Source organism: Heterodontus francisci, unplaced genomic scaffold (assembly GCF_036365525.1).
Source record: "Heterodontus francisci isolate sHetFra1 unplaced genomic scaffold, sHetFra1.hap1 HAP1_SCAFFOLD_330, whole genome shotgun sequence".
NCBI lineage: Eukaryota > Metazoa > Chordata > Chondrichthyes > Heterodontiformes > Heterodontidae > Heterodontus > Heterodontus francisci.
The window spans coordinates 1,026,599-1,039,760 of NW_027141448.1; positions in this window are offsets into that span (position 1 = coordinate 1,026,599).

Below are 13,162 nucleotides of genomic sequence, written 5' to 3' on the forward strand. Positions count from 1 at the left end.
TGTGTCAGCAGTGCCCACATCTCATGAAAGAATAAAAAAGAGATTTACCACAATGGTAGCAGGGTGAGGGATTTCAGTTATGTGAAGAGATTGGAGAAGCTGGGGTTGTTCTCCTTGCAGCAGAGAAAGTTCAGAAGAGATTTGACACATTTGTTCAAAATCCTGGAGGTTTTCAATAGTTTAAATAAGGAGAAACTGTTTCCAGTGGTAAAAGGGTCAGTAAGCAGAGGACACAGATATCAGGTGATTGGCAGAAGAACCAGAGATGACATGAGGAACCATTTTTTACACAGCAATGTGTTGTGATAAAGAAAGAAAAGACTTGCATTTATATAGCACCTTTCAAGACCACTGGATATATCAAAGCACTTTATGGACAATGAAATCCTTTTGAAGTGTAATCACTGTTGTAATGTCAGACATGCAGCAGTTAATACCCACAAACAGCAATGTGATAATGACCAACTGATCTGAGGGGCAAATATTGATCACAACACCAGGGAGAATTGCTCTTCACTTGTTTGAAATTGCAGCATGGGATCTTTTACATTCACCCAAACATGCAGACCAGGTCTTGGTTTAACATCACACCTGAAAGGCAGTACCTTCAACACCCTCAGTGCTGCACTGGAGTGTCAGCTGTGAAATCTGAACCCAGAAGCTTGTGATTTCGAGGTGAGTGTGACCAACTGAGCCACAGCTTTTACCTGAGTCTCAATCCTTCTGCCAACAGTTTCTCTCTATCGGGTCTGTCACGGCCCCTCATGATTGTGAACACCTCTATCAAATCTCCTCTCGAAGGAGAACAACCCCAGCTTCTCCAATCTATCCACATAACTGAAATCCTAACCACACGTTGCAGAAAGGAATTTTTCCTCAAGTTCCTTCTGGTTTTGTCAGTCACCTTAAATCTGTAACCTTTGGTTATTGACCATTCAGCAGTTAGAAACAGTTCCTCAGTATTTACTTCACCCCAAACCTTCAAGGAAGCTCTGCAAAGTAACTGAAAATCGAGTTGTCAGAAGTGGGATTTAAACACATGCCTCCAGTGAAAGCTGCAACCTGAACAGAGAAGCTGAAACCGCTCAGTCACCTCAACTGTTCAGACCTTTTTGACCTCGTCATCACTTCTGTACTTTGAAAGGTTCACTCAGTTCAGGAACTTGTTCAATGTTACTGGAATGCTCAGTGATTGGGATATTAACTCCCCCGGGTTTTCCTGAGCTTGTTCTCGGTCTATGGGGATGTTTGTCCTGGACCGTGGAATCTTGCATCCCTGTAATGGACATTAACCCACTGATTGAATCTGTATTCACTGCTTTCCGCTGGTGCTGGGTAATTGCAGAGCATGGGGCCGGAATGTTGCTGCTTGTCCCGGCCTCACACACTCTGGGAAAGAGTGAATAATTGATGCATCTGTTTCCGTATCTGAAATGTGGCTTAGATCTGTTGTTATTAACCGAGGCAGCACTGCAGAAGGATCTGTTAATAATCTCTCACTAATCAACTGCAAACAGTCAGAATGTGTAACTTTGAGCAGCGCTTTCTGCACCGTCAGGGCTGGAAAGTTGAGGGAGGGAGAGACACTGTCAGTATCTGAGTGTGTACAGCACTGTACAGAGAAAGAGCCAATATACCGGGGCTGAGACACAGTGCATCTTTTCACATTTAATCACAATAACATCCACAGTCAGGAACTGAAAAGGATGAAAAACCGAATAGCAAGAGCAAAAGTAAGAAAAGTAAGTAATTATAGATTAGCTGATCAGCTTTCTCTATGTTACCTGGTAGTCTACAGTTTTATATTCAAAGCTTTCTCAACTGTGGCCAGGGAATGATTTCTTCTCAAGGGCTGAATATTAACAAAACTTCTTGGAATTTAAAATCTTTCAAAAATAATTCCATGTCGCTAATGGGGAAAAATCAAATAACTGCATCAATTATAGGAGAGCTGGTTAGTGATGACGTGGATGTGTCTGCAGTGTGCAGGACCAGACTGTTTCTGTAGATTCACAATGAATGTTCCACCCTTTATTTGTAACAGTAAAGCTGATAGTGGACAATGGCTATTCTGGTTGCAGCAACCTGAAGATTTAACTGACACCCTGCTTTCGGGTAATCTAGAAAGCACAAGATGCAGCTCTGTCAGTTAGTGTGCTTGTTTGTTAACCCACAATTTGTTGCTTCAAACACTTAAAAGGATGAGGCTTTATTAACTTAAACTCTTCTACATCTGCTGTATTACTCTTGCTGTTGGTTCTTCAAAGATAAGGTTAATCAAGACTTTCTTTGTGAAATCCATGCTGACTGTGTTTTATTATATTTTCATTTTCATATGTATTTTCTACTTTTGGGGATTACAGGATATTGTCTTTTTATTGATTTTATTGCATTATTGCCCATCCCTAATTCCCTCGAGAAGGTAGTGGTGAGCTGCCTTCTTGAACCACAGCAGTCGATGTGGTGCTGTTAGGAAGGGAGTTCCAGGATTTTGACCCAGCCACAGTGAAGGAACGGTGATATAGTTCCAATTCCAGGGCGGTGTGTGGCTCAGAGGGGAACTTGCAGGTGGTGGTGTTCCCATGCATCTGCTGCCCTTGTCCTTCAAGGTGGTAGAAGTCACGGGTTTGGAAGGTGCTGTCTAAGGAGGCTTGCTGCGTTGCTGCAGTGCATCTTGTGGATGGTACACACTGCTACCACTGTGCGTCAGTTATGGAGAGAGTGAATTTTGTGAATGAGGTGCCAATCAAGTGGGCTGCTTTGTCCTGGATGGCGTCGAGCTTCTTGAGTGTTGTTGGAGCTGCAACTATCCAGGCAAGTGGAGAATATTCCATCACACTCCTGACTTGTGCCTTGTCGATAGGGGACAGGCTTTGGGGAGTCAGGAGGTGAGTTACTCGCCGCAGGATTCCTAGTGTCTGACCTGCTCTTGTCGCCATGATATTTATATGCTTATTGCAATTCAGTTTCTGGTCAATGGTAACCCCCAGGATGTTGATAGTGGGGGGATTCAGCAATCGTAACACCGTTGAATGTCAAGGGGAGATGGTTAGATTCTCTCTTGTTTGAGATGGTCATTGCCTGGCACTTGTGTGACTCGAATGTGAAGTACACTTATTGGAGGGTATTGTATTGTACTGTACAGTGACGACACTTGGAAAGTCCTTCATTGGCTGTAAAAGGCTTGACAAAGTCCTGTGGTCGTGAAATGCATGTGTTGCTTTTTCCATTGTTATCAATGTCATTTTGATCAAAAGATAGGATTCGTGAGCACAAAGTTTAAATCAATGTTGATTCAAATAATGTAAAAGCATCTATATTCTTGCACTATACTTAATAATCACCATCTTCCTATCCTTACAGAGTACAATGTCTTTGACCCTGAAATTGATTCCACAATCTCAGTCCCTCAGACAATTTCAGCCCAGTTCTGATGAAAGGTCACAGATCTGAAACGTTAACTCTGTTTCTCTCTCCACAGATGCTGCCAGACCTGCTGAGGATTTCCAGCATTTTCTGTTTTTATTTCAGATTTCCAGTATCTGCAGTATTTTACTTCTGTGTTACTTTGAAAGTTAAAACTGACCCACCTGTCTACAATTCACACTTGCGTCTCCCATGAAAAGATTCTGTATAATGTTAATGTAATGAATACAGATTCCGAGCATTGAGCTTCCTGTGGGGAATTGGGGATATGAAAACCAGCAGACTCTGCAGGAATTTCCACTGGGAGCACAAATTCACAAAATCTACCTTATATATATTGATTCATTTTGATTGTCCTTCTGGAAAATTATTTTGAAACAATTTAAACATCAACCCACAGCTCCATGACTTGGTCAATTATGAGGTCATCCTCTGACAGGTCATGTGACAGCTGGAGCCACAAGACATCAGAACCAGATTTGTGACTGGATTAAAACCCGGAATCCTGTCCCAATGGCTTTTCAAATAAAGCTGTTGCTGTTTGAAAACACAGCAGTTAAACTTTCTGCCTGACCATGAGGGGAGCTCGGGAGAAATTTACAAAACTAAATCCTTCAACAAAATAGTTCATAAACCATTAATATCGAAATCATGTGAGGATTCATATGCAGTAGAGAAACAAGCAAAATACAGAAAGTACAGAGGAGAGCTGAAAAAGGAAAAGAGATCAGCAAGAGAGTGTATGAGAAAAGATTAGCAGGTCACATAACTGGGAACACTGAAGTCTTTTACCAACATATGGACAGTCAATGAAAGGGTGGGTCAATTAGGAGATCCTGTGGAGGCAGAGGGTGTGGCTGAGGTACTAATTAAGTACATTTCATCTGTCATCACAAAACAAGCAGATTGTGCAAATGTCACAGTAAAGGAGGAGGTTGTGGAGAAATTGGACGGGATAAAAATAGATAAAGAGGAGACAATTACAAGGTTGGCAGCACTCACAGTAGAAAAGTCACCCGGTCTGGATGGGCTGCATCCTGGGTTGCTGAGGGAAGTAAGGGTGTAAATATCAGAGACTCGAGCCACAATCTTTCAATCCTTCTTGAATATGGGAATGTTGCCAGAGGACTGGAGGATGCAGGTAAGCTTGGGTAGATCGATATCAGTTTAACTTGACCATTTTTATAATGTATCCATTGTAATAACTAACAACGTTAAGAAAGCCATTTTATAATGAACACATGACCAAAGGAACCATTTTGTGTTCAGTACTAACGTTTATATCCTGTATAATTAATGAGTAGCTACCCATCATGAAACAGATGATTGTAAAACCAGCGGCGATGCCAGATTGGATTTGGTACTGGGTAATGAACCTGGCCAGGTGTTAGATTTAGATGGAGGTGAGCACTTTGGTGATAGTGATCACAATTCGGTTAGGTTTACCTTAGCGATGGGCAGGGACAGGTATATACCGCAGGGCAAAAATTATAGCTGGGGGAAAGGAAATTATGATGCGATTAGGCAAGATTTAGGATGCGTAGGATGGGGAAGGAAACTGCAGGGGATGGGAACAATCGAAATGTGGAGCTTATTCAAGGTGCAGCTACTGCGTGTCCTTGATAAGTATGTACCTGTCAGGCAGGGAGGAAGTTGTCGAGCGAGGGAGCCGTGGTTTACTAAAGAAGTTGAAGCGCTTGTCAAGAGGAAGAAGAAGGCTTATGTTAGGATGAGACGTGAAGGCTCAGTTAGGGCGCTTGAGAGTTACAAGCTAGCCAGGAAAGATCTAAAGGGAGAGCTAAGAAGAGCAAGGAGAGGACACGAGAAGTCATTGGCGGATAGGATCAGGGAAAACCCTAAGGCTTTCTATAGGTATATCAGGAATAAAAGAATGACTAGAGTTAGATTAGGGCCAATCAAGGATAGTAGTGGGAAGCTGTGTGTGGAATCAGAGGAGGTAGGGGAAGTGTTAAATGAATATTGTGGGTCAGTATTTACAGTAGAGAAAGAAAATGTTGTCGAGGAGAATACTGAGATTCAGGCTACTAGGCTAGATGGGATTGAAGTTCACAAGGAGGAGGTGTTATCAATTTTGGAAAGTGTGAAAATAGATAAGTCCCCTGGGCCAGATGGGATTTATCCTAGGATTCTCTGGGAAGCTAGGGAGGAGATTGCAGAGCCTTTGCCCTTGATCTTTATGTCATCATTGTCGACAGGAATAGTGCCGGAAGACTGGAGGATAGCAAATGTTGTCCCCTTGTTCAAGAAGGGGAGTAGAGACAGCCCTGGTAATAGTAGACCTGTGAGCCTTACTTCGGTTGTGGGTAAAATATTGGAAAAGGTTATAAGAGACAGGATTTATAATCATCTTGAAAAGAATAAGTTCATTTGAAATAGTCAGCACGGTTTTGTGACGGGTAGGTCGTGCCTCACAAACCTTATTGAGTTTTTCGAGAAGGTGACCAAACAGGTGGATGAGGGTAAAGCCGTGGATGTGGTGTATATGGATTTCAGTAAGGCGTTTGATAAGGTTCCCCATGGTAGGCTATTGCAGAAAATACAGAAGTATGGGGTTGAAGGTGATTTAGAGCTTTGAATCATAAATTGGCTAGCTGAAAGAAGACAGAGGGTGGTGGTTGATGGCAAATGTTCATCCTGGAGTTTAGTTACTAGTGGTGTACCGCAAGGATCTGTTTTGGGGCCACTGCTGCTTGTCATTTTTATAAATGACCTGGAAGAGGGTGTAGAAGGGTGGGTTAGTAAATATGCGGATGACACTAAGGTCGGTGGAGTTGTGGATAGTGCCGAAGGATGTTGTAGGGTACAGAGGGACATAGATAGGCTGCAGAGCTGGGCTGAGAGATGGCAAATGGAGTTTAATGCGGAAAAGTGCGAGGTGATTCACTTTGCAAGGAGTAACAGGAATGCACAGTACTGGGCTAATGGGAAGATTCTTGGTAGTGTAGATGAACAGAGAGCTCTTGGTGTCCAGGTGCATAAATCCCTGAAGGTTGCTACCCAGGTTAATAGGGCTGTTAAGAAGGCATATGGTGTGTTAGCTTTTATTAGTAGGGGGAACGAGTTTCGGAGCCACGAGGTCATGCTGCAGCTGTACAAAACTCTGGTGAGACCGCACCTGGAGTATTGCGTGCAGTTCTGGTCACCGCATTATAGGAAGGATGTGGAAGCTATGGAAAGGGTGCATTGGAGATTTACTAGGATGTTGCCTGGTATGGAGGGAAGGTCGTACGAGGAAAGGCTGAGGGACTTGAGGTTGTTTTTGTTGGAGAGAAGGAGGAGGAGAGGTGACTTAATAGAGACATATAAGATAATCAGAGGGCTAGATAGGGTGGATAGTGAGAGTCTTTTTCCTCGGATGGTGATGGCAAACACGAGGGGACATAGCTTTAAGTTGAGGGGTAATAGATATAGGACAGATGTCAGAGGTAGTTTCTTTACTCAGAGAGTAGTAGGGGCGTGGAACGCCCTGCCTGCAACAGTAGTAGACTCGCCAACTTTAAGGGCATTTAAGTGGTCATTGGATAGACATATGGATGGAAATGGAATAGTGTAGGTCAGATGGTTTCACAGGTCGGCGCAACATCGAGGGCCGAAGGGCCTGAACTGCGCTGTAATGTTCTAATTCTAATTCTAATTCTAAAAGTAATGAACCTTGATTGAGTTATAATTAATGAATTAATAATCATTTTAGAGAGAATGGGTTTTCATTTAAAGTTAGTTCAATCTAATTACTGTGAGTTTCTGTGTCTTTGTGGGAAAGGGCAGTTTCAGCTAAATGTATTCAAACAATGGACCTTTCTCGGACCCCTGATAAAACCCATGGTATGTTCCATCGTGACCTTCAAAAGTCTAGATTCAATGAAGAGGAAACTTGTTTCAGATCAGATTGGGAGACAGTGTGAAACCACTCCATTGTACTCATGTCTGAGATTCTGAGGACAGTTGGCTGTTAGTGGAAGACATCATTAAGAACTAATTAAATGTACCTAGCAAATGCTCGGACCAATTATTATTTTACAAGGTGGTGTGATGGCAATCCAGGTGTTAAAAGTAGGGATCTTGAAAGCTTTCAATGTGCAGGAACACTAGAAGAGCTCAAGGGTAAAGGCTCAGATCATCAACCAAGTTCTCCACCTGATGAGGGATCTAGGCTGGACAAAGAGGACCGTGACACTCTGAGACCAAGCTCGACCATTCCGCACACCTGCTGGAGCTGTAAAGTTATATTCCCCAAGTTTGTTAAGTATAATTTTACTTTCAATTATTGAGTACTATTTTACTCTCAATAAAAGTTCTGGACTTATTAATCAAGTATCCTGTTGCCTTAATTGGTTAAAGTCATGCCCAAAGAGATTGTCCACAATAGACTTTCCAGAATTAAAATATAAGTCTGCAAGGGTTGCTAATTTTACAGCCCTGATTAAAAAGAGAGATAAACCCAGGAACTACAGACCAGTTAGTCTAAAGTCGGTGGTGGGGAAACCTTTCGAGACAATTATCCAGGAGAAAACTAACTGTCACATGGTAGAACATGGGCTAATAAATGACAGCCAGTACAGATTAGTTAACAGAAGATTGTGTCTGAATTAATGAATTAATTTCTTTGATGAAGTTTCAGAGAGAGTTGACCAGGGTAGTGGGGTTGATGGTGTGTGTCTGGACTTCAAAAATGTGTTTGAAAATGTACCATAAAATAGACTTGTTAACAAAATTGGAGCAGATGGGATTAAAGGGGCAGTGGCAGCGTGGATAAGGGGCAGAAAGCATAAAGTAGGGTGAATGCTTGTTTTTCAGAATGGAGGGACTAATGCAGTAATGTCACTGTTGTTGCAGTGTGTGCAGTGTCTGACCCTGAGCTGTCCTAGGGAGGGGGCTGTTTGTGATGTTCCTGTGGGGTGCATTATCATCAGGGTATCTCTCTGAGCTGTCCCAGGGATGGGGCAGTGTGTGATATCCTTGTGCATGTCATACAGGCCCACTGGCGTGTGGTTCCATCCTGAAGCCAAGAAACAGAGCCCCAGATATGGGCAAAAAGTCTCACTTCTCTATCGGTATCTTGAGAAGACACAGTGGCGCAGTGGTGAGCACCGCAGCCTCACACCTCCAGTGACCTGCGTTCGATTCCGGGTACTGCCTGTGCAGAGTTTGCAAGTTCTCCCTGTGAGTGCGTGGGTTTCTGCCGGGTGCTCCTGTTTTCTCCCACAGCTAAAGACTTGCAGATTGATAGGTAAATTAGCCATTGTAAATTGCCCCTAGTGTATGCAGGTGGTAGGGGAATTGAGGGGATGTGGTAGGAATATGGGATTAATGTAGGATTAGTATAAATGGGTGGTTGATGGTTGGCACAGACTCGGTTGGCTGGAAGGGCCTGTTTCAGTACTGTATCTCTAAATAAATAAATAAGAAGGCTGAGGGAGTAAACCTGGACAGTAAATCCGGAGTGGAGTCCTGGAGGCGGATACCTGTGACTTATCAGGCAGTTTTACAGCAACTCCTGCAGCAGATCTGGTAACAAACAGTACTGGTATTTTCCTTTCCTCTGGACAATACCAGCAATGCTGACAGGGGTTCCTGATGCTCAGGGTCTCCATACTATTTGCCCAGGCCTGTGCATTGGAGAGGACACTCCAGCTTCATGGTTAAACATGAGCACAACCCGGGAATAAACAGTTACTGATTGTGAGCTCTCATTCAATTGGTGCAGAGTATGAGCGCCAGGGGTTACTTCGGACAGTGGGAGAGCTCTCAGTGTCTCATTGGATAGCTACCATTCACTCCAAGCTGGGCAGCCCCCAGTCAGTTAGGTGCTGTCCTGCCACGACCTGCTTACTTCAATGGGTGCTTGAAGCTTAGAGAATCATCTCTGAACAGACGGATTGATAATCTATGCACCAAGAAAAACAAACTCAACAAAGAAGACACCAGTCCTTCGCATCACAAGCTGGAATCTAAGGACCATGTGTCCTGGCCTTCCCGACATCCTTCTGCAGGTTGATGACACACACAAGACAGCTGTGATCGACAAGGAACTCACAAGGCTCAATGTGGACATTGCTGTGCTGCAAGAAACTAGACTCGTTCAAAGTGGATCCCTCAAAGAGAAACACTACACCTTCTTCTGGCAGGGGAAAGCCCAAGAGGCAAGTCGTGAGCATGGAGTGGGTTTCACAGTAAAATAAACGTTACCTGAGATGAGTGAACCACCCACAGTAGGCTCAGAGAGACTTCTTACTCTTCACTTGTCAACAAGTGTGGGCCTAGTTAATCTCATGTGCATCTATGTCCCGACACTCACCTCCACCCCAGATGTCAAGGATCAATTCTATGTGACACTTGACACTGCCATCAGTAGAATTCCCAGCACTGAGGGACTGTACCTTCTAGGAGACTTCAACACAAGCTTGGATACTGACTACACAGCTTTGCCAATGTGCATAGAGCACCAGGGGATTGGCAAGATGAACGTAAATGGACAGAGATTGCTGGAGCTATGCTGTCACCATGGATTCTGTGTGATGAACAGCTACTTCCAGGTCAAGCTGTGCTACAAGGTGTCCTGGAGACATCCGAGATCATGCCATTGGCACCAGCTAGACCTTATCATCACCAGACATACCACCCTCAGCAGTGTCCTCATCACTCACAGCTATCACAGCGCTGACTGTGACACTGACCACTCCCTGGTGTGTAACAAGGTCACGCTTCAGCCAAGGAAGCTTCATCCATCCAAGAAGTAAGGTCGTCTTCTGATCAACACTTGCCGAACCACTGACCCAGAAAGGACCCAGGAGTTCCTCAACATCCTCGATCAGGCTCTTTCAGACAACAATGCTCAAGGCCTCAGTGCAGTGTCAAAGTGGAATCATCTGCACACCACCATCTATAACTCTGCACCCACTGTGTATGGGAAAAGAGATGGGAGGAATGCTGACTGGTTTGAGGCTTATCGGACTGAAATGGAGTCAGTTACTGCAACTAAGAGGAGAGCTCTCATGAACTACAAACAAGTCTCCAGCAAACAACATCTAGATGCCCTCAGAGCTGCCAGAAACAAGTCTCTGCAGACTGCTCGGCACTGCACCAATCAATACTGGTTTAAACTCTGCTGTTGAATCCGGGGATGCTGGAGGGATGTATGAAGGAATTAAGAAAGCAATGGGCCCAGTAGTAACTAAATCAGCACCTTTTGAAGACGAAGAGAGGGGTGATCATCACTGAACCTAACAAGCAGATGGAAAGGTGAGTGGAGCATTACCTTGAACTGTACATAACGGAGAACATTGTGATTGAAGTAGCTCTCAGTGCATTCCAGACTTCCCTGTCATGGAGGAACTGGACAGTGAGCCCACCATAGTCGAGCTCAACAAGGGCTCAAAACATGCGTGATGCAAACATTGTCACCTTGTACAAAATTAAGGGGGATCGCAGTGACTGCAGCAATTATCGGAGCCAGCTACTCAGTTCCACTCACCTGCTCGATCCCTTTCCTCCTGCAAGTTCCTTTGCTTCAAGTATCCATCCAATTTCCTTTTCAAATCATTGATTGTCTCTACTTCAACCACACTCGTGGGTCAGGACATTACCACTCACAGCATAAAAAAATTCCACTTCACCCAAGGATGGGAAATATTTATATCTTCTATATTTAGCTTATTCCCTATCTCTACGAGAATAGAATGGCAGTCAACATGAAAGGGAACCCAAAAATCTTCGAGCAGTATATAAATAATAAGCAGGTAGTAAGCGGTGAAGTGGGCCCCATTAGGGACCAAGAGGGTAATATATACTTAGAGCTGCAGGGCAATGTTGACCTAGTTAATGATTACCTTGTATCAATGATCACTAAGGAAGTGGAATTTGACAAAATATCAGCAGAAGTGGAGAGTGTAGAGGCAATGGAGAGGGTACAAATTGAGAGAGGGACGTACTGAAAAGGCTGGTTATGCTTCAGGAAGATAAATTACCTGGTCCGGATGGCTTTCATCCCAGATTGCGAAAGGAAATGTGGATGCAGATAACAGAAAGGCTTGCTATAATCTTCCAATCTTCCCTGGATACGGGGGAGGTGTCAGAGGATTAAACAGTTGCAAATGTGACACCCTTATTCAAGAAAGGGTGTAAGGACAGTCCGGCTCACTACAGGCCAGTTAGATTAACAGCAGTGGTGGGTAAGGTTTTAGAAAGAACAATCAGGGAAATAATCAACAGTCACTTGGAGAGGTTTGAGTTAATTCAGGAGCGTGAGCATGGATTTATACATGGGAGTTCATGCTTGACTAATTTAACTGCATGTTTTGATGAACTAACAGAGAAGGTTTATGAAGGGCATGCAGTGGATGTTGTTTATATGGATTTTAAGAAACGACACATAAAAGGGTGATTAACAACATTGAGGTTCATGGAATAGGAGGGTCAGTGTCCAATTGGATAGAAAATTGGCTTAAGGACAGAAAACAGCAAGTCGTAATAAATGGTTCATTCTCAGACTGGAATGTTGTCGACAGTGCTGTTCCCCAAGGGTCACTGCTGGAACCACTGCTTTTTATTTGCTACAGATAAATGACTTGGATCTTGGAATAAAGAGAAGAATCTCAAAATATGCCGATAAGACTAAACTTGGAGAAGTGGCAAACAGTGAGGATGAAATGAACCACCTGCAACAAGACAGTGATAGGCTAGCAGAATGGGCAGACAGGTGCAGATGGATTTTAGTAGTGACTAGTGTGAGGTGATGCATTTTAGCAGAAGGAATAGGGAGAGGCAATATATACTTAATGGCACAGTTCTAAAGAGTGTGCAGGAATAGAGGGACCTGTTCACTGTCACGTGAACAGTTACTTCTTGTTGTGTGCTCTCAGATTTGCAACCTTCATTGTACTGGAGTGAGGTGACATCTACTGGCAGGAAGCAAGAACTGCAATCAACCAGCATCAACTCCATCGTCTGTCAGGGTGAAAGAAACATTGCAATGTGAGGAAATAGTGAATGGGTTTGATTGGGTTGATGGAGACATGATTCCACTTGTGGTGGAGTCCAAAGCAAAGGCCAGAAATATAAAATTGTCATTAATAAAAGAAATGAGGAATTCATGAAAAATGTAGTAACGGAGTGAATGGTTAGAATGTGGATAGAATAGAAAGTGAGATTGGATGGACAGAAGCAGTCTGAACGGATGGCTGAAACAAAAGGTGAGTGCCCTGAAATGTTAACTGTGTTTCTCTCAGCACAGATGCTGCCAGAGTTTCTGAACATTTCCAACACTTTCTGTTTTAATTTCAGAATTTGCAAGATGCTGCTTTGCTCTGAAAAAAAATGGATGATCGGCTTTGGCTGCCAGTGAAATTCCACAGGAGCTAAAAGGAAGTTCTGATATCAGTGGCATGTTGATCTAGGGGTATGAGTCTTGCTTAGGGTGAGTGATTAATTAATGTGTGAGAGATCCTGGGTTTAAATCCTGGACAAGCCCTTCTTCTTTGGCATTTTTAGTTTAAGGTCATTGATTGGTTTCAGCCTTGCAGAAGGCGGAATTGATTTCCATATGGAGCCTGCTTGAGGACCAGAGGGCTGGATTCAAAGAGCTTGTCGACAAAATTGGAATGAATGAAATGTACAGAGAGCCAAGTGGGAATATAAAGTTGTAACTTTAACTGAAGCCTGGCTCCAAAAAACAAGAGAACTGGGTTCTGGAATGGAAAGGAAACCTTTCCCATTTCTG